Source organism: Lissotriton vulgaris, chromosome 8 (genome assembly GCF_964263255.1).
Source record: "Lissotriton vulgaris chromosome 8, aLisVul1.2, whole genome shotgun sequence".
Classification (NCBI taxonomy): domain Eukaryota; kingdom Metazoa; phylum Chordata; class Amphibia; order Caudata; family Salamandridae; genus Lissotriton; species Lissotriton vulgaris.
Window position 1 is genome coordinate 37,930,652 of NC_141696.1, and position 25,550 is coordinate 37,956,201.

Sequence of the window (25,550 nt, forward strand, 5' to 3'; positions counted from 1 at the left end):
CAGCGAGAAGACAATCCCAGCCTGCAGGAGAGGGCAGGGGAGAAGAACTGCCAGCTCCCACTGCAGCACAAAGAAGTGCTGCATGTTCGGGCGCCAGCAGGGTAGGCTGAGGTAGAGTCCCTGAGGTTCTTCCAACATACAGAGGCATGGGGGTGCCCGGGTGAGAATCCCTTATTTAAAAGGAAACAACTGCACAGCCCGAAAAACAATATAAAAGCAAGGCAAAGCAGGAGAGTCCCTCATTCAATAGTCACTGCTCCAGGAGGGGTGCTCATTATGCCCTACTGAGCTGAAATTCACCTAGTGGGTGCCCCAGGACAGCAGGGCCACCCCCAATCAATGTAAACAAGAATGGGGGAGTTGCAGGAGCATCGCAGCTCTCCCTCTCAAAGATGCCCAAAGGTATGTTTTTTTAAGTACTGACCCTTGGTTTACAGCTGTCCCTAGGTTGGTGCATGAGCTCTGAAGCTAGGAGTGCTGCACTCTCTAGGGGCTAAGGTTTTGGCCACAGTCAATGTGGCCTGGAGGTGTCTAAAATAATGTATGTGCTATACTGGTGCCCTCTAGGGGAAAATGATGGCTGAAGTCAAAGCAGTGTACACCTTCTGCTTCCACATCCTTTGCATGCTGCATAAGATCTTCAAATGGTCACCTCAGAAGACCAGACGGACCATCACGCAAGCACTCTCTACCCCAGAATCTACAAACAACTCTTACACAGCCTCCAGACCATTCAAAATGCAGCAGCAAGACATACTCAACCCCCCACGCCACACCCACATCACACTGAACCTCAGGAAGCTTTAAAGGCTCCCCATTCACAAGCGCAACCAATTAAAGTTTCTCACATACACACACATAGAAAGCCTTATACATCACAGGACTAGAATACCTAAACAGCCGTATGAACCTTTGCCAACCCGCAAGACACCAACTATCTGCCTCACTCTCACTCGCACACAATGCCCTGCATCCACAAAAGCAAAGCAGGAGGTTGCTCATTATACTACATTGCAACCAAGACATGGAGCGGCTGCCCTCGACACATCAGAGCCTCTTCTTCACTTCTCGAGTTCTGCAAGAAGCTGAAGACCTGGCTCTTCACATGAGCACCTTGGGACCACACACCTTGCCCAAGTGCCTAGATACCCTGGCAGGTGATTAGAGCGCTACACAAATGAACATAACCAAACATGGCAGGTGCACATATGCCTATGCAATGTGCTGAGGGCAGGAGGCTTGTTTCCGGTTCATCAGCCAGTCATCAGCCAAGCTGTCTTTGATTGCAGACACCCCACGTCTGCCAAGCTGCAATTAATCCTTTGCTCAACAGGACTTTTAATCATCTTGAACTGCAAAGAGCCAAGTAAGTGTCAGTTAAGGTGCCTGAGGACAAATGCTACACAATCGTGACAGTCTAGGATTGGGAGTGCACACGCTCACCCCACCTCATTTCCAATAATATCACCTGCAATGCCCTGCACACAGTACTGGTTAGTGTCCCACACATGATTATTAGATGACTGAAATAGTTTCATAATTTCTACGCCTTTTCCATCACTCTGCAGTCTTAAAAAAAGCACAGATGTGGTTTAGCCCCATGTTCGTAGATAAATACTTGGTTAAGCAGCCCTCGGGACCCAGTACCGTAGATCAGTGGTAGACTGTTGTGATTTGTTCGCCTTCACCTCAAATCGTGCGCCCAAATGTGTGTGTGAGAGAATCATTGACTGAGAAGCTCTGAACATCTGCATGATTGCATCAGAGCTCATGGATAGCTTGGCATCTTTAGGATTGTATGCAAAGGGCAGGGATTGCTTAGGACGCCTCAGTCTGAGTGTCTCTCCGGGGGAACCTCTGTCAGTGTCTCTGGGGTCAGTGATTTTTCAGTGCCCCTGGGAGTACCTATGAGTGTCTCTGGGGGACAGTGATTGTGGGTTCAACCGAGGATTATACACGTCAGTTTCTTCTGTTCCTATCAACCTAAAGCTTTGAATGTTTTTTTGTATCTTTTCATGTAATAATTCAGAAAAGGATGTCGAGTCATAGAACTCCTAGGGGCATATGTACAAAGAAGTGGCAGAGTGAGGTGTTAGACGTCATGGCTTAATGCCGCTCTCTGCCACTTCAAAAATGATTCAGAAAATGGGGTGGTGATGAACAGAGTGTCTGAATGAAGCAGACCACTCTTACCCAGTCCAAAGATCAGGGCTTGATCCATCACCGTTATTTATCTCACTGCACCATCCCAGCTCAGAACCTGGCTACATGCAAATTAGTCTGTCCCTGTCCCAGTGCATGATGGGAACAGGGCAAACCAAACTACCAAGCCAATTCTTTCACTGGGAAGGAAACAAGCTTCCAGGGACCGGTTTCTGGCATTTCAGCCGTCTTCGGCCCGGCTTGCTTGAATCGTCATGGTGCAGTGAGCAAGGGACTCACATCTGAGTATACCCTTCCACGCTTATGATGGACAAGGAAAAGGCAAGGCTGCACCATATTTACAAGGATATGGTGCAGTCCTGTGTTACCCTCTGTGCTGGTGCCAAGTTTAGGAGCTTAGTGTCAACTCAGGCACCCTTGCACCATAGGGCAAGGGTGTCTGCGTGCAGCGGAAGATGAGATGTCCCTTCCTGCACATAAACAATCTTTAAATGCTGATGTGTCACTTCTATGTGTGTTGCTTAATGCAGCACACATGGAAGTTACAAAATGTCATTTTTAAAAAAAAGTTTGTTTATGTGGAAGAAGGGACATCTTCCTACACATAAACAATCCTAGGCGATTTGCTTTTTCCTTGTGTGCTGCACAAGGCAGCACACATGGAAAAAGCAAAAACGAGGAGAAATAAAGCATTTCTCCTCATTTCACCAAGTTAAGACCAGGTTTTCCCTGGTCCTTATTTTGGCGCTGCCTCCTATGTACGCCATCCTTGTACATAGGGGGCAGCATCAAAATGAAGGGGTGTTGTGATGGAACGCTCACCACAACACCCACTGCCCACCCCTTTCACGCTAAGCATAGCATGAAAGGGTGCCTTATTTACGAGGCAGCGTTAAGCCATGTTAATTGGCTTAACGCTGCCATGTAAAAAAGGCAAAGCCCCTACCGCCACAGGATCGTCGGAAAAAGTGACGTTACTGTGGCGATAGGGGCTTGCACATATGCCCTCTAGTTGTGTGTAGGGTGCACATATTCTTTTTCAATTTAAAAATTTCCTGATCCAAATAATTAGCTGCTAATATACTTCCCAGTCAAGTATGTATTTACAGCCACTTTCCATAGATTTTTATACTTATTGAACACTTGTTTGTATAAAAGTTTATCTTCCGCTCCATTTCCTTTTACATTTTTACACCATTGTTTACTGCCTATATCCCCATAGTGTACAACATAGCTGATGGCTTTCTCCTTTTAATATTTTATACATTTTTGTGGCATCTAAGGCAGTGTTAATCCAATTACTAAAATCCTCAATGATTGTCTCAGGAAGGCAGATATTCCTCAGTATCCTTTGGTGCCTTTATGAATCCTGTGTAATACAAGAAGGAGCCAAGAGGGAAATAAGGATACTGTAGGGATAGCCCTCCACTCAATAAGCATCAATATCAAAAAATCCCAGGACCCTGGACATGGATTAACAATCGTCTGATGGGGCATTTTTGTTCGCTGGAAAATATACCATTAGATTCCAGACCGCACACCTACTCAACATCAAGTTATGCGTATTCTTCAAGTGCCTATCCGTCCAAAACAAATCATTATTTGTAACCATAAAAAAAGGGGGGAGAATCCGGATTGCTTTCAACTCGACCTGACCACCTATGACTGCTCAACTGAGACAGTACGTAATCCCACACTTAGAACAAGAGAAACATGAAAAGAAGTGTGGTGAAGAGGAAGGCGCCTCACGGGCGAACACCCTCGGGGCACTTGGTAGATGTTTACCAGTTTCTTGGCCCTTTCTCATCATTGGTCGCCATTCCTTTTCAAAATAACAAGTGTCCAAAACAAAACCAAGCGTGTTTGTGCAAAAAAGACAGGTGCAAGACAAGAACATCCAAGGAATCACTCCTTGATATGACACAGAAAAAGTGATTAAAATCAGCAGTCACACCAATGTTACAATTTTATTACTGGATATGGTGTGTACTGGTGAATTAAAAAGGCTGGTAGCTTAACATCGCATACCAATACCCATAGCCAACATGTTTCACTGCCCTACAAACTTATTGGCAGATTCATCAGGGCTCACCACTTGGTCACTGCACCAGTGTTGGACATCCTCATAGTGGAAACCTTATCCAGCCAAGTCCTCTCATACCAGCCGGAGGAGGAAAAGACTCTCAGTCTTATCATCAATTGTCTCATCAATCGTATGTATGGTACAACGGGACCATAAATCATATCCTATCAGGCAAACTGTGGCCCTGACATTCATCCTCCGAACCAGACTGTGGTCTGGGCACTCATCCTCTCGTGCAGAATGTGGCTCGGGCACACATTCTCTCAGGCAGAAGGCAGACTGTGGCTTGGGTACTCATCCTCTCAGGCAGGCTTTGGTCCAGGCACTTATCCTCTGAGCCAGACTGTGGTCTGGGCAGTCATCCGCACAGGTAGACTGTGATCCAGGCACTCTTCCACCCAAGCAGACTGTGGTCCCGGCACTCATCCTCTCAGGCAGTCTGTGGCCCGGGCACTCATCCTCTCAGTCAGACTGTGGCCCTGGCACTCATCCTCTGGGGCAGACTGTGGCCCGGGCACTCATACTCTCAAGGAGACTGTGGTACCGGCACTCATCCTCTCAAGCAGAATGTGGTCAGGGCACTCATCCTCTCAGTCAGACTGTGGCCCGGGCACTCATCCTCTGAGGCAGACAGTGGCCCGGGCACTCATCCTATCAGGCAGACTGTGGTCTGGGCACTCATCCTTTGTCCTAGCACTCATCCTCTCAGGTAGACTGTGGCCCGGGCACTCATCATATTAGGCAGACTGTGGCCTTGGCAATCATCCTCTCAGGCAGACTGTGGCCCGGGCACTCATCCTCTTTGGCAGACTGTGGCCCGGACACTCATCCTCTTTGGCAGACTGTGGCCCGGACACTCATCCTATCAGGCAGACTGTGGTCCAGGCACTCATCCTCTCAAGCAGACTGTGGTCTGGGCACTCATTCTCTCAAGCAGACTGTGGCCCGAGCACTCATCCTCTTTGGCAGACTGTTGTCCAGGAACTCATCCTCTCAAGCAGACTGTGGTCCGGGCACTCATCCACCCAAGGAGACTGTGGCCTGGGCACTCATCCTCTCAGGCAGACTGCGGCCCGGGCACTCATCCTCTTTGGCAGACTGTGGTCCAGGCACTCATCCTCTCAAGCAGACTGTGGTCCGGGCACTCATCCTCGCAGTCAGACTGTGGCCCGGACACTCATCCTATCAGGCAGACTGTGGTCCAGGCACTCATCCTCTCAAGCAGACTGTGGTCCGGGCACTCATCCTCGCAGTCAGACTGTGGCCCGGACACTCATCCTATCAGGCAGACTGTGGTCCAGGCACTCATCCTCTCAAGCAGACTGTGGTCTGGGCACTCATTCTCTCAAGCAGACTGTGGCCCGAGCACTCATCCTCTTTGGCAGACTGTTGTCCAGGAACTCATCCTCTCAAGCAGACTGTGGTCCGGGCACTCATCCACCCAAGGAGACTGTGGCCCGGGCACTCATCCTCTCAGGCAGACTGCGGCCCGGGCACTCATCCTCTTTGGCAGACTGTGGTCCAGGCACTCATCCTCTCAGGCAGACAGTGGCTTGGGCACTTATCCTATCAGGCAAACTGTGGCCCTGACATTCATCCTCCGAACCAGACTGTGGTCCAGGCACTCATCCTCTCAGACAGACTGTGGCCTAGGCACTCATCCTCTCAGGTAGACTGTGGCCCGGGCACTCATCCTCTTTGGCAGACTGTGGTCCGGGCACTCATTCTCTCAAGCAGACTGTGGCCTAGGCACTCATCCTCTTTGGCAGACTGTGGTCCGGGCACTCATTCTCTCAAGCAGACTGTGGCCCAGGCACTCATCCTCTCAGACAGACTGTGGCCCGGGCACTCATTCTCTCAAGCAGACTGTGGCCCGGGCACTCATCCTCTCAGACAGACTGTGGCCCAGGCACTCATTCTCTCAAGCAGACTGTGGCCCGGGCACTCATCCTCTCAGACAGACTGTGGCCCGGGCACTCATTCTCTCAAGCAGACTGTGGCCCGGGCACTCATCCTCTCAGACAGACTGTGGCCCGGGCACTCATCCTCTTAAGCAGACTGTGGCCTAGGCACTCATTCTCTCAAGCAGACTGTGGCCTAGGCACTCATCCTCTTTGGCAGACTGTGGTCCGGGCACTCATCCTCTCAGACAGACTGTGGTCCGGGCACTCATTCTCTCAAGCAGACTGTGGCCCGGGCACTCATCCTCTCAGACAGACTGTGGCCCGGGCACTCATCCTCTTAAGCAGACTGTGGCCCGGGCACTCATCCTCTTTGGCAGACTGTGGTCCGGGCACTCATCCTCTTAAGCAGACTGTGGCCCGGGCACTCATCCTCTTAAGCAGACTGTGGCTTGGGTACTAATCCTCTCAGGCAGGCTTTGGTCCAGGCACTTATCCTCTGAGCCAGACTGTGGTCTGGGCAGTCATCCGCACAGGTAGACTGTGATCCAGGCACTCTTCCACCCAAGCAGACTGTGGTCCCGGCACTCATCCTCTCAGGCAGTCTGTGGCCCGGGCACTCATCCTCTCAGTCAGACTGTGGCCCTGGCACTCATCCTCTGGGGCAGACTGTGGCCCGGGCACTCATACTCTCAAGGAGACTGTGGTACCGGCACTCATCCTCTCAAGCAGAATGTGGTCAGGGCACTCATCCTCTCAGTCAGACTGTGGCCCGGGCACTCATCCTCTGAGGCAGACAGTGGCCCGGGCACTCATCCTATCAGGCAGACTGTGGTCTGGGCACTCATCCTTTGTCCTAGCACTCATCCTCTCAGGTAGACTGTGGCCCGGGCACTCATCATATTAGGCAGACTGTGGCCTTGGCAATCATCCTCTCAGGCAGACTGTGGCCCGGGCACTCATCCTCTTTGGCAGACTGTGGCCCGGACACTCATCCTCTTTGGCAGACTGTGGCCCGGACACTCATCCTATCAGGCAGACTGTGGTCCAGGCACTCATCCTCTCAAGCAGACTGTGGTCTGGGCACTCATTCTCTCAAGCAGACTGTGGCCCGAGCACTCATCCTCTTTGGCAGACTGTTGTCCAGGAACTCATCCTCTCAAGCAGACTGTGGTCCGGGCACTCATCCACCCAAGGAGACTGTGGCCTGGGCACTCATCCTCTCAGGCAGACTGCGGCCCGGGCACTCATCCTCTTTGGCAGACTGTGGTCCAGGCACTCATCCTCTCAAGCAGACTGTGGTCCGGGCACTCATCCTCGCAGTCAGACTGTGGCCCGGACACTCATCCTATCAGGCAGACTGTGGTCCAGGCACTCATCCTCTCAAGCAGACTGTGGTCCGGGCACTCATCCTCGCAGTCAGACTGTGGCCCGGACACTCATCCTATCAGGCAGACTGTGGTCCAGGCACTCATCCTCTCAAGCAGACTGTGGTCTGGGCACTCATTCTCTCAAGCAGACTGTGGCCCGAGCACTCATCCTCTTTGGCAGACTGTTGTCCAGGAACTCATCCTCTCAAGCAGACTGTGGTCCGGGCACTCATCCACCCAAGGAGACTGTGGCCCGGGCACTCATCCTCTCAGGCAGACTGCGGCCCGGGCACTCATCCTCTTTGGCAGACTGTGGTCCAGGCACTCATCCTCTCAGGCAGACAGTGGCTTGGGCACTTATCCTATCAGGCAAACTGTGGCCCTGACATTCATCCTCCGAACCAGACTGTGGTCCAGGCACTCATCCTCTCAGACAGACTGTGGCCTAGGCACTCATCCTCTCAGGTAGACTGTGGCCCGGGCACTCATCCTCTTTGGCAGACTGTGGTCCGGGCACTCATTCTCTCAAGCAGACTGTGGCCTAGGCACTCATCCTCTTTGGCAGACTGTGGTCCGGGCACTCATTCTCTCAAGCAGACTGTGGCCCGGGCACTCATCCTCTCAGACAGACTGTGGCCCGGGCACTCATTCTCTCAAGCAGACTGTGGCCCGGGCACTCATCCTCTCAGACAGACTGTGGCCCAGGCACTCATTCTCTCAAGCAGACTGTGGCCCGGGCACTCATCCTCTCAGACAGACTGTGGCCCGGGCACTCATTCTCTCAAGCAGACTGTGGCCCGGGCACTCATCCTCTCAGACAGACTGTGGCCCGGGCACTCATCCTCTTAAGCAGACTGTGGCCTAGGCACTCATTCTCTCAAGCAGACTGTGGCCTAGGCACTCATCCTCTTTGGCAGACTGTGGTCCGGGCACTCATCCTCTCAGACAGACTGTGGTCCGGGCACTCATTCTCTCAAGCAGACTGTGGCCCGGGCACTCATCCTCTCAGACAGACTGTGGCCCGGGCACTCATCCTCTTAAGCAGACTGTGGCCCGGGCACTCATCCTCTTTGGCAGACTGTGGTCCGGGCACTCATCCTCTTAAGCAGACTGTGGCCCGGGCACTCATCCTCTTAAGCAGACTGTGGCCCGGGCACTCATCCTCTTTGGCAGACTGTGGCCCGGGCACTCATCCTCTCAGACAGACTGTGACCCGGGCACTCATTCTCTCAAGCAGACTGTGGCCCGGGCACTCATCCTCTCAGACAGACTGTGGCCCGGGCACTCATCCTCTTAAGCAGACTGTGGCCTAGGCACTCATTCTCTCAAGCAGACTGTGGCCCGGGCACTCATCCTCTTTGGCAGACTGTGGTCCGGGCACTCATCCTCTCAGACAGACTGTGGTCCGGGCACTCATTCTCTCAAGCAGACTGTGGCCCGGGCACTCATCCTCTTAAGCAGACTGTGGCCTAGGCACTCATCCTCTCAGGTAGACTGTGGCCCGGCACTCATCCTCTCAGGCAGACTGTGGCCCAGGCACTCATCCTCTTTGGCAGACTGTGGTCTGGGCACTCATTCTCTCAAGCAGACTGTGGCCCGGGCACTCATCCTCTTAAGCAGACTGTGGCCTAGGCACTCATTCTCTCAAGCAGACTGTGGCCCGGGCACTCATCCTCTTTGGCAGACTGTGGTCCGGGCACTCATCCTCTCAGACAGACTGTGGTCCGGGCACTCATTCTCTCAAGCAGACTGTGGCCCGGGCACTCATCCTCTTAAGCAGACTGTGGCCTAGGCACTCATCCTCTCAGGTAGACTGTGGCCCGGCACTCATCCTCTCAGGCAGACTGTGGCCCAGGCACTCATCCTCTTTGGCAGACTGTGGTCCGGGCACTCATCCTCTTTGGCAGACTGTGGTCCGGGCACTCATCCTCTTTGGCAGACTGTGGTCCAGGTACTCTTCCTCTCAGTCAGACTGTGGCTTGGGCATTCATCCTCTCAGTCCTGGACTATAGCAACACTCTCTTCATTGTTCTTTTGTGCTATCTTGCTTACCCACTCCAAATCTTACAAAATACTGCATATCGTAGGATCTTCCTCCTGCCTCACCACTCTACTACCTCACATATTTCAGCCACTTACATTTGCTTCTGGTGGTGGGCAGAATTTGTCGTTCCAGATTTTGTTGTCACTCTTTTGTATACCTCCCTCAAATACTGAATCTTTTTTCCTCCTGCACTCAGTAAGCAGCACAATGTTCTGGCCTTTTACTAGGCTCTTAAACCTTATATTTTCCCTTCTTAACAACCTGTCTTCTTTCCCATTTCCACTTGGAAGCTTAGCAGCAACCACCAAGTTTAGTACCTAGTGCCTGGATAACCTCTCAGGTGATTCCTGCTCTATACACATCAACATAACATAACTCCAACATATCATTTTCTGGGTAATAGTAATGTTGTGTAGTGACAGGCGAGTATCTTCAGTGTGAGAGAAATATCATGGTATGGTAGTGCATTGTAAGTGAGTGAGAGAGAGAACCAAGTACAGAATCTGCAGTTATAGAGATGATAATACAGAAGAGTCTGAGCAAGAGAAAGAAACATCACAATACAGGAGGGCAACTTCAGTGAGTGATAAATACCATGATATAGAAGAGAATCGTCCAAAGTAGGCCAAGTGCACCTTCCAAGGTGAAAGACAAATACCTGACACAGGAAATCATATAACATGTGACTATCCTGAGTGAGAGAGAATATTTAAGAAAAAAACACAATAGATGAGCTGCCAGTGAGCAGAGGAACGGAAGTGAGACATGAACACACTTTCAGTGAGAGGTGTATCCTGGCATCACAGTGCATTCTCATTAAGAGAGAAAGTGAAATCAGAAACTAGACCGTCCTCAGTGGAAGACAGAAGTGCCAGGTGAAATGAGAGCAGCTTAATGACAAGGAAACAAGATAGGCATAAAACAATCTCCAGTGTGCGAGACTCATATGCAATCGTACATGAGTATACCGTCAGTGACAAAACAATGCACACAGCATGAAGAGCATGCTTAGAGAGAAACAAGTATGGCACTGAAAAGGCACTGAGTCAAAGGGAAATGTGACATCACACAGGCGAGCATCCTGAGAGAGACAGAAAAAGCAATGATACAGGATAGCATCCTCAGTGACACAGAAGAAGTCATGATACAGAAGAATATACTGAGACAGAAAGAGTCATGAGACAGGAGAGCATCCTCAGTGAGACAGATGAAGTCATGATACAGAAGAATATCCTGAGACAGAAAGAGTCATGAGACAGGAGAGCATCCTCGGTGATACAGAAAGAATCATGAGACAGGAGAGCATCCTCAGTGAGACAGAAAGAATCATGAGACAGGAGAGCATCCTCAGTGAGACAGATGAAGTCATGATAGAGAAGAATATCCTGAGACAGAAAAGTCATTAGACAGGAGAGCATCCTCAGTGAGACAGAAAGAATCATGAGACAGGAGAGCATCCTCAGTGAGACAGATGAAGTCATGATAGAGAAGAATATCCTGAGACAGAAAGAGTCATGAGACAGGAGAGCATCCTCAGTGAGACAAATGAAGTCATGATACAGAAGAATATCCTGAGACAGAAAGAGTCATGAGACAGGAGAGCATCCTCAGTGAGACAGATGAAGTCATGATACAGAAGAATATCCTGAGACAGAAAGAGTCATGAGACAGGAGAGCATCCTCGGTGATACAGAAAGAATCATGAGACAGGAGAGCATTCTCAGTGAGACAGAAGAAGTCATGATACTGGCAAGCATCCTCAGTGAGACAGATGAAGTCATGATACAGAAGAATATCCTGAGACAGAAAAGTCATTAGACAGGAGAGCATCCTCAATGAGACAGAAAGAATCATGAGACAGGAGAGCATCCTCAGTGAGACAGATGAAGTCATGATAGAGAAGAATATCCTGAGACAGAAAGAGTCATGAGACAGGAGAGCATCCTCAGTGAGACAAATGAAGTCATGATACAGAAGAATATCCTGAGACAGAAAGAGTCATGAGACAGGAGAGCATCCTCAGTGAGACAGATGAAGTCATGATACAGAAGAATATCCTGAGACAGAAAGAGTCATGAGACAGGAGAGCATCCTCGGTGATACAGAAAGAATCATGAGACAGGAGAGCATCCTCAGTGAGACAGATTAAGTCATGATACAGAAGAATATCCTGAGACAGAAAAGTCATTAGACAGGAGAGCATCCTCAGTGAGACAGAAAGAATCATGAGACAGGAGAGCATCCTCAGTGAGACAGATGAAGTCATGATAGAGAAGAATATCCTGAGACAGAAAGAGTCATGAGACAGGAGAGCATCCTCAGTGAGACAAATGAAGTCATGATACAGAAGAATATCCTGAGACAGAAAGAGTCATGAGACAGGAGAGCATCCTCAGTGAGACAGATGAAGTCATGATACAGAAGAATATCCTGAGACAGAAAGAGTCATGAGACAGGAGAGCATCCTCAGTGAGACAGATGAAGTCATGATAGAGAAGAATATCCTGAGACAGAAAGAGTCATGAGACAGGAGAGCATCCTCAGTGAGACAAATGAAGTCATGATACTGAAGAATATCCTGAGACAGAAAGAGTCATGAGACAGGAGGGCATCCTCAGTGATACATAAAGAATCATGAGACAGGAGAGCATCCTCAGTGAGACAGATGAAGTCATGATAGAGAAGAATATCCTGAGACAGAAAAGTCATTAGACAGGAGAGCATCCTCAGTGAGACAGAAAGAATCATGAGACAGGAGAGCATCCTCAGTGAGACAGATGAAGTCATGATACAGAAGAATATCCTGAGACAGAAAGAGTCATGAGACAGGAGGGCATCCTCAGTGATACAGAAAGAATCATGAGACAGGAGAGCATCCTCAGTGAGACAGATGAAGTCATGATAGAGAAGAATATCCTGAGACAGAAAAGTCATGAGACAGGAGAGCATCCTCAGTGAGACAAATGAAGTCATGATACAGAACAATATCCTGAGACAGAAAGAGTCATGAGACAGGAGAGCATCCTCAGTGAGACTGAAAGCGTAAGGTTACAGGAGAGCATCCTCAGTGAGACAGATGAAGTCATGATACAGAAGAATATCCTGAGACAGAAAGAGTCATGAGACAGGACAGCATCCACGGTGAGACAGAAGAAGTCATGATACAGGAGAGAATCCTCAGTGAGACTGAAAGTGTCACGTTACAGAACAGCATTCTCAGTGGGACAAAAGAAGTCACAATACAGGAGAGCATCCTCAGTAAGACAGAAGAAGTCATGATACAGGAGAGCATCCTCAGTGAGACAGAAGAAGTCATGATACTGGCAAGCATCCTCAGTGAGACAGATGAAGTCATCATACAGAAGAATATCCTGAGACAGAAAGAGTCATGAGACAGAAAAGCATCCTCAGTGAGACTGAAAGCGTCACGTTACAGGAGAGCATCCTCAGTGAGAGAGAACCACGCTGTTGTTGTAGAGCATCATGGAGAGAGAATCACTAATACACTGGAGTACATCCTCAGATAAATTAATAATAGTAGTAATAAAACCTGCTAATAAAGAGCTTCCTCAGTGAAGAGGCTAGAGGCTCTCTTGAGTGAGTGCATGGTCAAGCTCTTCTGCTCGCTGTTCATACAGAGGTTGAGCTCTGATGGCGCTAGATGGGCCAGCTGTTTCTGCCTATGATAACTGACTGGTATGAAAAGAACTAGATTAGCAAACAGTAAAATACATACTGCCCTAATATAATCTAAATATCATTTGCACTTGAAGTGATTAACTTTCAAAATAAGCCACATAATGGATAGCAAGGAATATTGATATAGTGTTTATTTTTAATTTATAGAGTAGAAAAGTTGTTATTTAATTCATAGGTGTTTTGTTTCTTTTTCTTTTCTTATTTCATAAAAGATTTTTTCATAAAAAACTTTAACATACATAATTAATACAACGACAGAGAAAAAAATTAATACATAGAAAGACATATACAAAACGCAATTTAGGTCGATGTTTTCACAGATGCAGGCAATATGGTGTTGAACATGACTGCTCATAACTTGGACAAGGCAGTTGTCATTTACTGGTCAGTGATGAATGGAGGTCCGAGCCTATACCTATCTGAGACTCCAGTGTGACCACAATGTGTCCATGGATTTGCTAGGCATTAACAAAAAGGTAGCTTTCAGGATTTTAACTAACATGAAAAGAATGACTGACAGTACAGAATCTGAAAGAAATCCTGCGATTTCTCCAGTCTCTGCACCTATTCCTTTGGTTTGTTTGTGCCTCTTTAGGACACTGGTGTTTTCCTCAGGCTACAATGCTTGTGATTTAATTCTGCCAGGGGTTCCTTCCACTCTGCTGGACCCACCGCTGATTTATTCACTCTCTGTTCATGCCTCCTTGAGCTATCTCCCTCATAGTACTACTTGATTTTCCTGGCAGTAATGTTGTTTCTCAGGAAAATGCAGGATGGCTCGAACTGTACACAAACACAATATAACCAAATGACCTCCTGATAAGGGATAAAATGTCCCTGATGTCCAAATCCGCATCTAGGGACCGCAAACCTCAACCAGTTTGAAGCATCCTGCCCTTTCCTGAGAAGCAACATTGCCTCACATTGTATTGGCACAGCTAATTCATAAGCTTCCAACATTTCATTTTTCAATAATACCCCCCCTGTAGTGAGAATGTCTTTTTTAACGGGAGCTGATGACTGACATAGCTCTCTTTATACCTTAGAAGCCCTGTAGAAGTCTTGTTTGAGACGAAACAAGTGTTGGCTGTATTTATACCATACTGGCTGTGTTTATACAATATTGAGACATCGTCTACAGTCATACCATGTGTATTGTATATACATACACATGTATAACATTGATTTGCAGTTTGTTTTGATATGCAAATACAAACTGGCTTTCCATACAACCAAACGTGATAAGATTCAAATAATTCTACTATGCAATTTATATTGTGCTCCAGGCAGGTTAATTATTTTGTTCTGCTTGGAATTGCTCCTGGACAATTTCCTTGATTTGTTTGATTACACCTCTTTGCAGAAGAGGTGTTGTCTGTAGTAGCACACTTTCACACAAATTGGCCAAATTTAGTGAGGGGTTTCAGTGCTGGTTGTACTGTCCCACTGCTGCATTTTTGTATTAAATACTTCGATTGGTTATCCCCAATATTCACCCTGTTTGAACTATTTGTGGGTCAGGCTTTACCTCCCATGTCCTGGCGCCTTGGCTCTTCCCCAGTGCTCGACTAACACATTCTGTCCTGATGATGACCTCGTAGTAATTCTAGAAGTCGAAACACAGTTGACAACTGACTATACAAAGACCCGATTGACCCCCTAATGTAAAACACTTTCAACGTTATATGTCTTTTTATGTATACATATATTTAACAAGGTTGGAGAGTTAAGGGATTTTATCCACTGGCGTGGATGGAAGGGTACTCCCAATCCCCTGGTAAGGTAACTATATAACAAAATGAAGGAGTATCACCAAAGATAAGGCTGGACAGCCAATAATGGTGGAATGAGACACTAGTGTAAAAGAAGAAGTCCTCCTTTGTTTTTAAGGAACCCCTCACTCACCGACCTGGTCGGTGACATGCTTCATCATCGGGGCCACCTTGACAGCCGAGTGCCGCCAAGGTGTGCTGCGACACCTGAAATACAGTGGAGCGGGTATGTGGGTGATGAATGTGAAGAAAGAAAAAAAGTCAGTGAGTTAAAAATTGTCCTGGTATGACTTATCCAAACATTATTTATTCTAAGACTACTGGACAATATTAAAAACAGTGTATGATACAATAAAGGCTTTAATAGGACCTAATGTATCTGTGGTATGTGTTGGGTCTACATGTTTCAAACCAAAATGGGAGTTACCGGTTTTTCTTCAGGACCAAAATGATGTAAAAGGAGTTGGGTGGTCAGGGTACACTAACACCCTGCCATACCTGCAACCCTTTCAGGACCCAAAAATAGCAAAATTGCTATGTGGGTAAAAATATTTGTAACACAAATGTGGTTACAAAAAATGCAACCCGGAGGCGGAGTTTCCGGTTTGGGGCGGGGATTGCAACCCTGAGGCGGAGCTTGCAGCTTAGAGGCGGAGCTTCCGGCTCCAAGGTGGGGATTTAGCCATGGCTGAAATCTCATCTTCTGGGCCGCAAGATCCACCTCCGGGCCACAAGCTCCGCCCCCAAGCCAGAAGCTCAGCCTCCGGGCCGGAAACTCCGCCTTCATGCCGGAATTTCCAGCCCGAGTGCGGACGTAAAGTTAGTAGTCTTAACTATTCTGTGAATACCGAAAGTAGTAAGTTCATTCTGTGAATCCCGAAAGTAGTAAGTTCACTCTGTGAATCCCCAAAGTAGTAAGTGCATTCTGTGAATACCAAATAGTAGTACGTTTAGGACTTACTCTTAAATTCATTCTGTGAATCAGGCCCATTAAGTACTTCTTTCTTTTAGTTGGCCATTTGCAATCAAATCTATTTTTTATATGTAAATGTTTCATTTGTTTATCTATATTTTTGGGGGGGATTATGGATTCCCTGGGTTGAAAATTGTAGTATCTAAAATAAGTTGACAGTGAACCATTGTTGTTTTGATACTAGCATTTCACTGGTCCCTGCTTTGCACACTGGGCGTTTCCTAGTTTCTGTTTATGGTCTCAGAGGGGCATCACGACTGAAGCTGAACATGGTTTAAGACTGGGTTTGATGATCCTGGTGACTTTGGTATTTTTGTTTCACCAAGCCCATTGTGACCTTCTAAAAAATGGACTAGTAAGAGTTTAAAATGTGTCCTTCTACCCATTGTCCATAAAACATATTGTTATAGTTGTTCTTTGCAAGGGTGCCTCAAATCCCTAGATAGACAGCCTGTTTATGCACACAGTCTTATGCACTATAGCATAGGGTGATCTGTTGAAGGTGCTATCAGGTGCAGTACGTCACAATTCATCTTAAATCATCACTGAAATCACCTGTTTTTGATACCACACACAGGAGAGCAGCACATCTCAGTCTTATCTCATACCTAGAACCGAAATATCAGAACATCAATTCTAAGACCTAGAATTAAAACAGGAGAAAAACACCTCTCAGACATATCTCAGACATAGAACCACACAGTAGAGCAACACATCCCAGCCCTATCTCAGACCTAGAAAACACATACTAGAGCAGCAGCCCTCAAACCTAGAAACTGTACAGGAGACCAGAACACTGCAGGCCTATCTTAGCACTAGAAACCAAACAGTAGAGCAGTACCTCTCAGAACTATTTCAGACCTAGAACTACACAGGACAACAGTATATCTCAGACCTATTCCAGGCCTAGGAACCACACAGGAGAAGAGCATCTCCCAGACCTATCTCAGATATAGAAACAACACAAGAAAGAAGCACCTTTCAGACCCAGAAACTACAGAGGGCACTAGCACCTCGCAGACCTAGAAGGCACATGGGATGGCAACACTTCTCATACTTGGAAACCACACAGGAGAGCAGCACCTCTCAGACCAATCTCAGGCCTAAACCCACACAGGAGAGCAGCACATCTCAGACCTATCTAAGACCTAGAAACCAAGCAAGAGAGCAGCACTTCTCATACCTTGAACCACACAGGAGATCAGCACATATTGGCCCTATCTCACAACAAAGAAACCAAACTGTAGAGCAGAACCTCTCAGACCTAGAACCCACAGAGAAGAGCAGCACCACTCAGATTATGAACCACACAGGAGAGCAGCACCTCCCAGACCTATCTCAGAGCTAGAAACCACACAGGAGAGCTGCATATATTGGCCATATCTCACAACAAAGAGACCAAACTGTAGAGCAAAGCCTCTCAGATCTAGAAACTAAACAGTAGAGCAGCACCTCTCAGATTGAGAACCACACAGGAGAGCAGCACCTCTCAGCCCTATCTCAGATCTAGAAACCACCTACGACGGCAGCACCTCCCAGACCTATCTCTGATCTATAAACCACACAGTAGAGCAGCATTTCTCAGCCCTACAAAAACACATGAGAGCAGGAGCTCTCAGACCTATCTCAGACCTAGAAACCACACAGGAGAGCAGCACCTATCAGACAGGGAAATCACACAGGACACCAGCACCTCTCAGACTCAGAAAACACACAGGAAAGCAGTGCATGTGAGATCTAGAAACCTCACAGGAGAGCAGTACCTCTCAGTCCTATCTCAGACCTAGAAACTACAAAGAAAAGCAGCACCTCTCAGACCAAGAAGCTACACAGGATGGCAGCATCTCTCAGACCTAGACACCACACAGAAGAGCAGCACCTCTCGGAGCTCTCTCATAGCTAAAACCACGCAGGAGAGCAGCACATCTCAGCCCTAAAAACCACACAGGAGAGCAGTACCTCTCAGCCCTAAAAACCACACAGGAGAGCAGTACCTCTTAGTCCTATCTAAGAACTAGAACCCACATGGGGAGCAGCACCTCTCGGACTTATCTCAGACCTAGAACCTCAGAGGAGAGCAGCACATCTTAGTCCTATCACAGCCCTAGAAACGAAACAGCAGAACAGCAATTCCCAGACATAGATACCAAACAGGAGAAAGGCACCTCTCAGACATACCGCAGACATAGAACCACACGTTAGAGCAACACAGCTCAACCCTGTCACAGACCTAGAAACCACAAAACAGAGCAGCAGCTCTCCCACCTACAAAACCACACAGGAAAATAGCACCTCTCAGAACTATCTTAGACCTAGAACTACACAGGACAGCAACACATCTCAGCCCTGTCTTAGACATAGAACCCACACAGGAAAGCAACACCTCTCAGACTTATGTCAGGCCTAGAAACAACATAGGAGATCATAACCTCCCAGCCCTATCTCAGACCCAGAAACCAAAGGGGAGAGCAGCACCATCTCAGATATTGAAACCACACAAGAAAGCAGCACCTCTCAGACACAAAAACTACACAGGACAGCAGCACCTCTCAAACCTAGACAACACACAAAAGAGCAGCACCTTACAGACCTAGAAGACACACGGGAGAGCAGCACCTCTCAGAACTATCTCAGGCCTAAAAACCACACAGGCAAGTAGCAATTCTCAGACCCATTTCAGACCTAGACACCAAGCAAGAGAGAAGCACTTCTCAAACCTAGAACCTCACAGGAGAGCAGCAAATATTGACCCTATCTCAAAACAAATAAACCAAACTGTAATGCAGCTTCTCTCAGACCAAGAAACCACACAGGAGAGCAACACCTCTCAGTCCTATCACAGACTTAGAAACCACACAGGAGAGCAGCATTTTCCAGACCTATCTCATAGCTAGAACCACACGGAGGAGTAGCGCATATCAGCCCTAAAAATCACACAGGAGAGACGTCCCTCTCTGTCTTATCTCAGAACTAAAAACCACATGTGGAGCAGCATCTCCCAGGCTTATGTAAGACCTAGAACCACAGAGGTGAGCAGCACATCTCAGTCCTATAATAGACCTAGAAACTAAACAGTAGAAAAGCAATTCGGACACCTAGCAACCACACAGGAGACCAAAACCTCTCAGACCTATCGCAGACCTAGAACCCAAATAGTAGAGCAGCACCTCTCAGACCTGTATTTGACCTAGAAACCACACAGGAGAACAGCACCGCTTAGCCCTATCTCAGACTTAGAAACCACGCATGAGAGCAGCAGCTCTCAGACCTAGAGACCATATAGGAGACCACAACCTCTCAGACTTTTCTTCGAACTAGAAACCACACAGGGGAGCAGGATCTTGAAAACCTATCTCAGACCTAGAACCACACAGGGGAGCAGGATCTTGAAAACCTATCTCAGACCTAGAACCACACAGGGGAGCAGCACATTTTGGCCCTATTTCAAGACAAAGAAACCAAACTGTAGAGCAGCACCTCTCAGACCTAGAAAGCAAACAGGAGAGCAGCACCACTCAGCCCTATCTAAGACCTGGAAACCACACATGGGAGCAACACCTCCCAGACACACCTGAGCTCTAGAAACAACACAGAAGAGCAGGATCTCTCAGACCTAGAAACCAAACAGGAGAGCAGCACCACTCAGTCCTATCTAAGACCTGGAAACCACACATGGGAGCAACACCTCCCAGACACATCTGAGCTCTAGAAACAACACAGAAGAGCAGGATCTCTCAGACCTAGAAACCAAACAGGAGAGCAGCACCACTCAGCCCTATCTAAGACCTGGAAACCACACATGGGAGCAACACCTCCCAGACACATCTGAGCTCTAGAAACAACACAGAAGAGCAGGATCTCTCAGACCTAGAAACCAAACAGGAGAGCAGCACCACTCAGTCCTATCTAAGACCTGGAAACCACACATGGGAGCAACACCTCCCAGACACATCTGAGCTCTAGAAACAACACAGAAGAGCAGGATCTCTCAGACCTAGAAACCAAACAGGAGAGCAGCACCACTCAGTCCTATCTAAGACCTGGAAACCACACATGGGAGCAACACCTCCCAGACACACCTGAGCTCTAGAAACAACACAGAAGAGCAGGATCTCTCAGACCTAGAAACCAAACAGGAGAGCAGCACCACTCAGTCCTATCTAAGACCTGGAAACCACACATGGGAGCAACACCTCCCAGACACATCTGAGCTCTAGAAACAACACAGAAGAGCAGGATCTCTCAGACCTAGAAACCAAACAGGAGAGCAGCACCACTCAGCCCTATCTAAGACCTGGAAACCACACATGGGAGCAACACCTCCCAGACACATCTGAGCTCTAGAAACAACACAGAAGAGCAGGATCTCTCAGACCTAGAAACCAAACAGGAGAGCAGCACCACTCAGCCCTATCTCAGACCTGGAAACCACACATGGGAGCAACACCTCCCAGACACATCTGAGCTCTAGAAACAACACAGAAGAGCAGGATCTCTCAGACCTAGAAACCAAACAGGAGAGCAGCACCACTCAGCCCTATCTCAGACCTGGAAACCACACATGGGAGCAACACCTCCCAGACACATCTGAGCTCTAGAAACAACACAGAAGAGCTGGATCTCTCAGACCTAGAAACCAAACAGGAGAGCAGCACCACTCAGCCCTATCTAAGACCTGGAAACCACACATGGGAGCAACACCTCCCAGACACACCTGAGCTCTAGAAACAACACAGAAGAGCAGGATCTCTCAGACCTAGAAACCAAACAGGAGAGCAGCACCACTCAGCCCTATCTCAGACCTGGAAACCACACATGGGAGCAACACCTTCCAGACACATCTGAGCTCTAGAAACAACACAGAAGAGCAGGATCTCTCAGACCTAGAAACCAAACAGGAGAGCAGCACCACTCAGCCCTATCTAAGACCTGGAAACCACACATGGGAGCAACACCTCCCAGACACACCTGAGCTCTAGAAACAACACAGAAGAGCAGGATCTCTCAGACCTAGAAACCAAACAGGAGAGCAGCACCACTCAGCCCTATCTAAGACCTGGAAACCACACATGGGAGCAACACCTCCCAGACACACCTGAGCTCTAGAAACAACACAGAAGAGCAGGATCTCTCAGACCTAGAAACCAAACAGGAGAGCAGCACCACTCAGCCCTATCTCAGACCTGGAAACCACACATGGGAGCAACACCTTCCAGACACATCTGAGCTCTAGAAACAACACAGAAGAGCAGGATCTCTCAGACCTGTGTCAGAACAAGACTACACACAGGAGAGCAGCACCTTTCAGACCCAGAAACCACACAGGACAGCAGCATCTCTCAGACTTGGAAAACACACAGGAGAGCAGCACATGTGAGACCTAGAAACCTCACAGAAGAGCAGCAGATCGCAGACCTAGACAACAGTTGTTAACACACTGGAGTTCAGTATCTTTCAAACTACAGAATGCTAAAATACCACAAAGGAGAACAGCAACCTTCACACCCCGGAGCCGTAATATAACACATGGGAGAGTAGTACCTTTTAGACTACAGACCAATGTGACACACAGGGTGAAAAGCCCTGTGAGACTTCAGAACCAGCGAATAACACTCAGGAGAGAAGCACCTTTTAAATTCCCCATCCATGTGACAACACACAGGAAAGCAGCACCAGTGAGACTTCAGAACCACAAAATCACTCACAGGAAAACAACACCTTTCGGTGGTCAGAGTCAAGCAATAATAAGACATTAGAGAGCAGCACTTCCATAAATTCAAACCAAAGGGGCCAAGCTCAACAAATGATTGGTGAGGCCCTTGTCATAGGAGCAGTTCCATGGGGAGGCGGGATGACACAGGTGGCCCACAGAATGCCCTTACATATATATGATGGTCCCTGGAAAAGAACCTGGGATGAAAGAACTCACTCTAACTCAGGAATTATAATAAAGAGGCAAGTTACTAATTCTGTTTAGCACCAACCAATCAGTGTGGACACCAGCAGGGACTAAGTCCTAATAAAAATAGGTTGTATAAAACATGGGTGTGGGCAGGGGGCATTAATGTCATTTCATCAAATGAAGGATTGTCATAACCTTATTGCGCCCTCCATCACTGTCATAGGGGAGGCATTTGATTGTGAATATACACTTTACAGAGCTTATTTTCATAAGTGATTCTAAGAGTTTATGATCATGTTTTGTGTTTATTAAGTATTTAGGTTCTTTAAAAATAAACTGAATGTTATTCCAAATGAAATGTGAGAAGAGCATTTAAGCAGTTTTAATGAGGTTATTAATCACAGGCATGTTTCTATGTATTTAGGAGTTGACCTCAGGACATTTTAAAACAAGAGGCACCCTTGCTTGGTGAGTTTATAAGGGATAGTTTTTCAACAAGTAAAGTAAATGTTCTTGCTACTTAAGTGCTCAGTGCTAAAGGTGTGAGGGATGCAATGTTCTTCTGCCTTAAGTGCTTGGTGCTGAAGGTGTGATGATGCAATGTTCTTCTGCCTTAAGTGCTCGGAGCTAAAGGTGTGAGGGATGCAATGTTCTTCTGCCTTAAGTGCTTGGTGCTGAAGGTGTGATGATGCAATGTTCTTCTGCCTTAAGTGCTCGGAGCTGAAGGCGTGAGGGATACAATGCTCTTCTGCCTTAAGTGCTCGGTGCTGAAGGCGTGAGGGATGCAATGTTCTTCTGCCTTAAGTGCTCAGTGCCGAAGGCGTGAGGGATGCAATGCTCTTCTGCCTTAAGTGCTCTGGTGCTGAAGATGTGAGGAATGCAATGTTCTTCTGCCTTAAGTGCTCAGTGCCGAAGGCGTGAGGGATGCAATGCTCTTCTGCCTTGAGTGCTCCGGTGCTGAAGGCGTGAGGGATGCAATGTTCTTCTGCCTTAAGTGCTCAGTGCCGAAGGCGTGAGGGATGCAATGCTCTTCTGCCTTAAGTGCTTGGTGCTGAAGGTGTGAGGGATACAATGCTCTTCTGCCTTAAGTGCTTGGTGATGAAGGCGTGAGGGATGCAATGTTCTTCTGCCTTAAGTGCTCAGTGCCAAAGGCGTGAGGGATGCAATGCTCTTCTGCCTTAAGTGCTCTGGTGCTGAAGATGTGAGGAATGCAATGTTCTTCTGCCTTAAGTGCTCAGTGCCGAAGGCGTGAGGGATGCAATGCTCTTCTGCCTTAAGTGCTCCGGTGCTGAAGATGTGAGGAATGCAATGCTCTTCTGCCTTAAGTGCTCTGGTGCTGAAGATGTGAGGGATGCAATGCTCTTCTGCCTTAAGTGCTCTGGTGCTGAAGATGTGAGGGATGCAATGCTCTTCTGCCTTAAGTGCTCTGGTGCTGAAGATGTAAGGAATGCAATGCTCTTCTGCCTTAAGTGCTCTGGTGCTGAAGATGTGAGGGATGCAATGCTCCTCTGCCTTAAGTGCTCTGGTGCTGAAGATGTGAGGGATGCAATGCTCTTCTGCCTTAAGTGCTCTGGTGCTGAAGATGTGAGGGATGCAATGCTCTTCTGCCTTAAGTGCTCGGTGCTGAAGATGTGAGGGATGCAATGTTCTTCTGCCTTAAGTACCTGATGCTGAAGGCGTGAGGGGTGCAATGTTCTTCTGCCTTAAGTGCTCGGTGCTGAAGGTGTGAGGGATTCAATGTTCTTCTTCCTTAAGTGCTCAGTGCGGAAGGCGTGAGGGATGCAATTTTTTTTCCTTAAGTGCTCAGTGCTGAAGGCGTGAGGGATGCAATGCTCTTCTGCCTTAAGTGCTCGGTGCTGAAGGCGTGAGGGATGCAATGCTCTTCTGCCTTAAGTGCTCAGTGCGGAAGGTATGAGGGATGCAATGTTCTTCTACCTCAGGTGCTTGGTGCTGAAGTTATGAGGGATGAAATGTTCTTCTACCTCAAGTGCTTGGTGCTGAAGTTATGAGGGATGCAATGTTCTTCTACCTCAAGTGCTTGGTGCTGAAGTTATGAGGGTTGAAATGTTCTTCTACCTCAAGTGCTTGGTGCTGAAGTTATGAGGGATGCAATGTTCTTCTACCTCAAGTGCTTGGTGCTGAAGTTATGGGGGATGAAATGTTCTTCTGCCTTAAGTGCTCTGTGCTGAAGGCGTCAGGGATGCTGCTTAAGTGCTCCGTGCTGAAGGCATGGTGGATGCAATGTTCTTCTGCCTTAAGTGCTCAGTGCTGAAGGTGTGAGGGATGCAATGCTCTTTGCCTTAAGTGCTCAGTGCTGAAGGCGTGAGGGATGCAATGCTCTTCTGCCTTAAGTGCTCGGTGCTAAAGGCGTGAGGGATGCAATGTTCTTCTGCCTTAAGTGCTCAGTGCTGAATGCGTGAGGGATGCAATGTTCTTCTGCCTTAAGTGCTCGGTGCTGAAGGCGTGAGGGATGCAATGTTCTTCTGCCTTAAGTGCTGGGTGCTGAAGGCGTGAGGGATGCAATGTTCTTCTGCCTTAAGTGCTCGGTGCTAAAGGCGTGCGGGATGCAATGTTCATCTGCCTTAAGTGCTCAGTGCTGAATGCGTGAGGGATGCAATGTTCTTCTGCCTTAAGTGCTCGGTGCTGAAGGCGTGAGGGATGCAATGCTCTTCTTTCTTAAGTGCTCAGTGCTGAAGGTGTGAGGGATGCAATGTTCTTCTGCCTTAAGTGCTCGGTGCTGAGGGCGTGAGGGATGCAATGTTCTTCTGCCTTAAGTGCTCGGTGCTGAAGGCTTTGAAGTGCACCTCGCTGGTCTCTCACACCCGCCCCAGCCCTGTTAGAAATGCTGAGGCTCTCTCACCCCTGTCTCTCTGAAGGATGGAGGGGGCTGCAGCACGTGGGGAGGAGGGGGGCTGTGAACAGACCAGACCCCACACCTGGACAGGTATCATGGATTATAGGTGGGCCCAAAACACGCCAGCCCTCCGAACCTAGCACCGATGTAATGCGCACAGAGAGCGGTGCTTTTCAATTGTAAGAGTCATGATAATACGAGAGTGCCGGCTTTAGGGCTCAAGTAAAAGAGTGCACCACCTGGGAGAGTGCAGTGTAAAGAGACCGCGCCTCTGAGAGAGCCCCTGAGAAAGAGGAAAGTGACAGAGCAGGGGCGGCTGTTACCTGGGATGAGACGTGAAGCAGGAGCCGTCTCTGGAGAGATCGCGGTCCTCAGGATGCTTTCGCACAGCTCTGCACAGCTCTGACGGGGAGGTCCTTCACAGGAGCCCGGCGGCAATGCTCCGCACAGCCCGGTGACACAGCTCTGCACAGCTCTGACGGGGAGTTCCTTCACAGGAGCCCGGCGGCACAGCTCAGCACAGCCCGGCGGCACAGCTCTGCACAGCTCTGCACAGCTCAGCACAGCCCGGTGTCAATGCTCCGCACAGCCCGGTGACACAGCTCTGCACGGGTGACACCCGTGGAAGGGGTTAAGAGAAAGGCGGCTTCCTGAATCTATTCACCCCGAGGCGACAAGGAGCGTTTACTCACCTTTTAGCCACTGACAGGGCACGCCCGCACATCCCAGATGTGACCGGTGTGCAGGGGCGGAGGGGGTGGGTGGTCAGGGGGCACGGGATGTCTAGAG

At 48.4% G+C, this 25,550-nt stretch overlaps 1 protein-coding gene across 2 annotated transcripts in view; it reads right to left on the minus strand.

Annotated features, from left to right (window-relative positions):
* Positions 1-25,174, minus strand: part of LOC147693338 (transient receptor potential cation channel subfamily M member 2-like) — a 623,295-nt gene extending 598,121 nt beyond the window's left edge. For both annotated transcript variants that reach the window (XM_086933675.1, XM_086933674.1), the window contains exon 1: positions 25,085-25,174. The gene's annotated coding sequence lies outside the window, so the exon portion shown is untranslated. The remainder of the gene's footprint in view (positions 1-25,084) is intronic.
* Between the last annotated feature and the right edge of the window lie 376 nt (positions 25,175-25,550).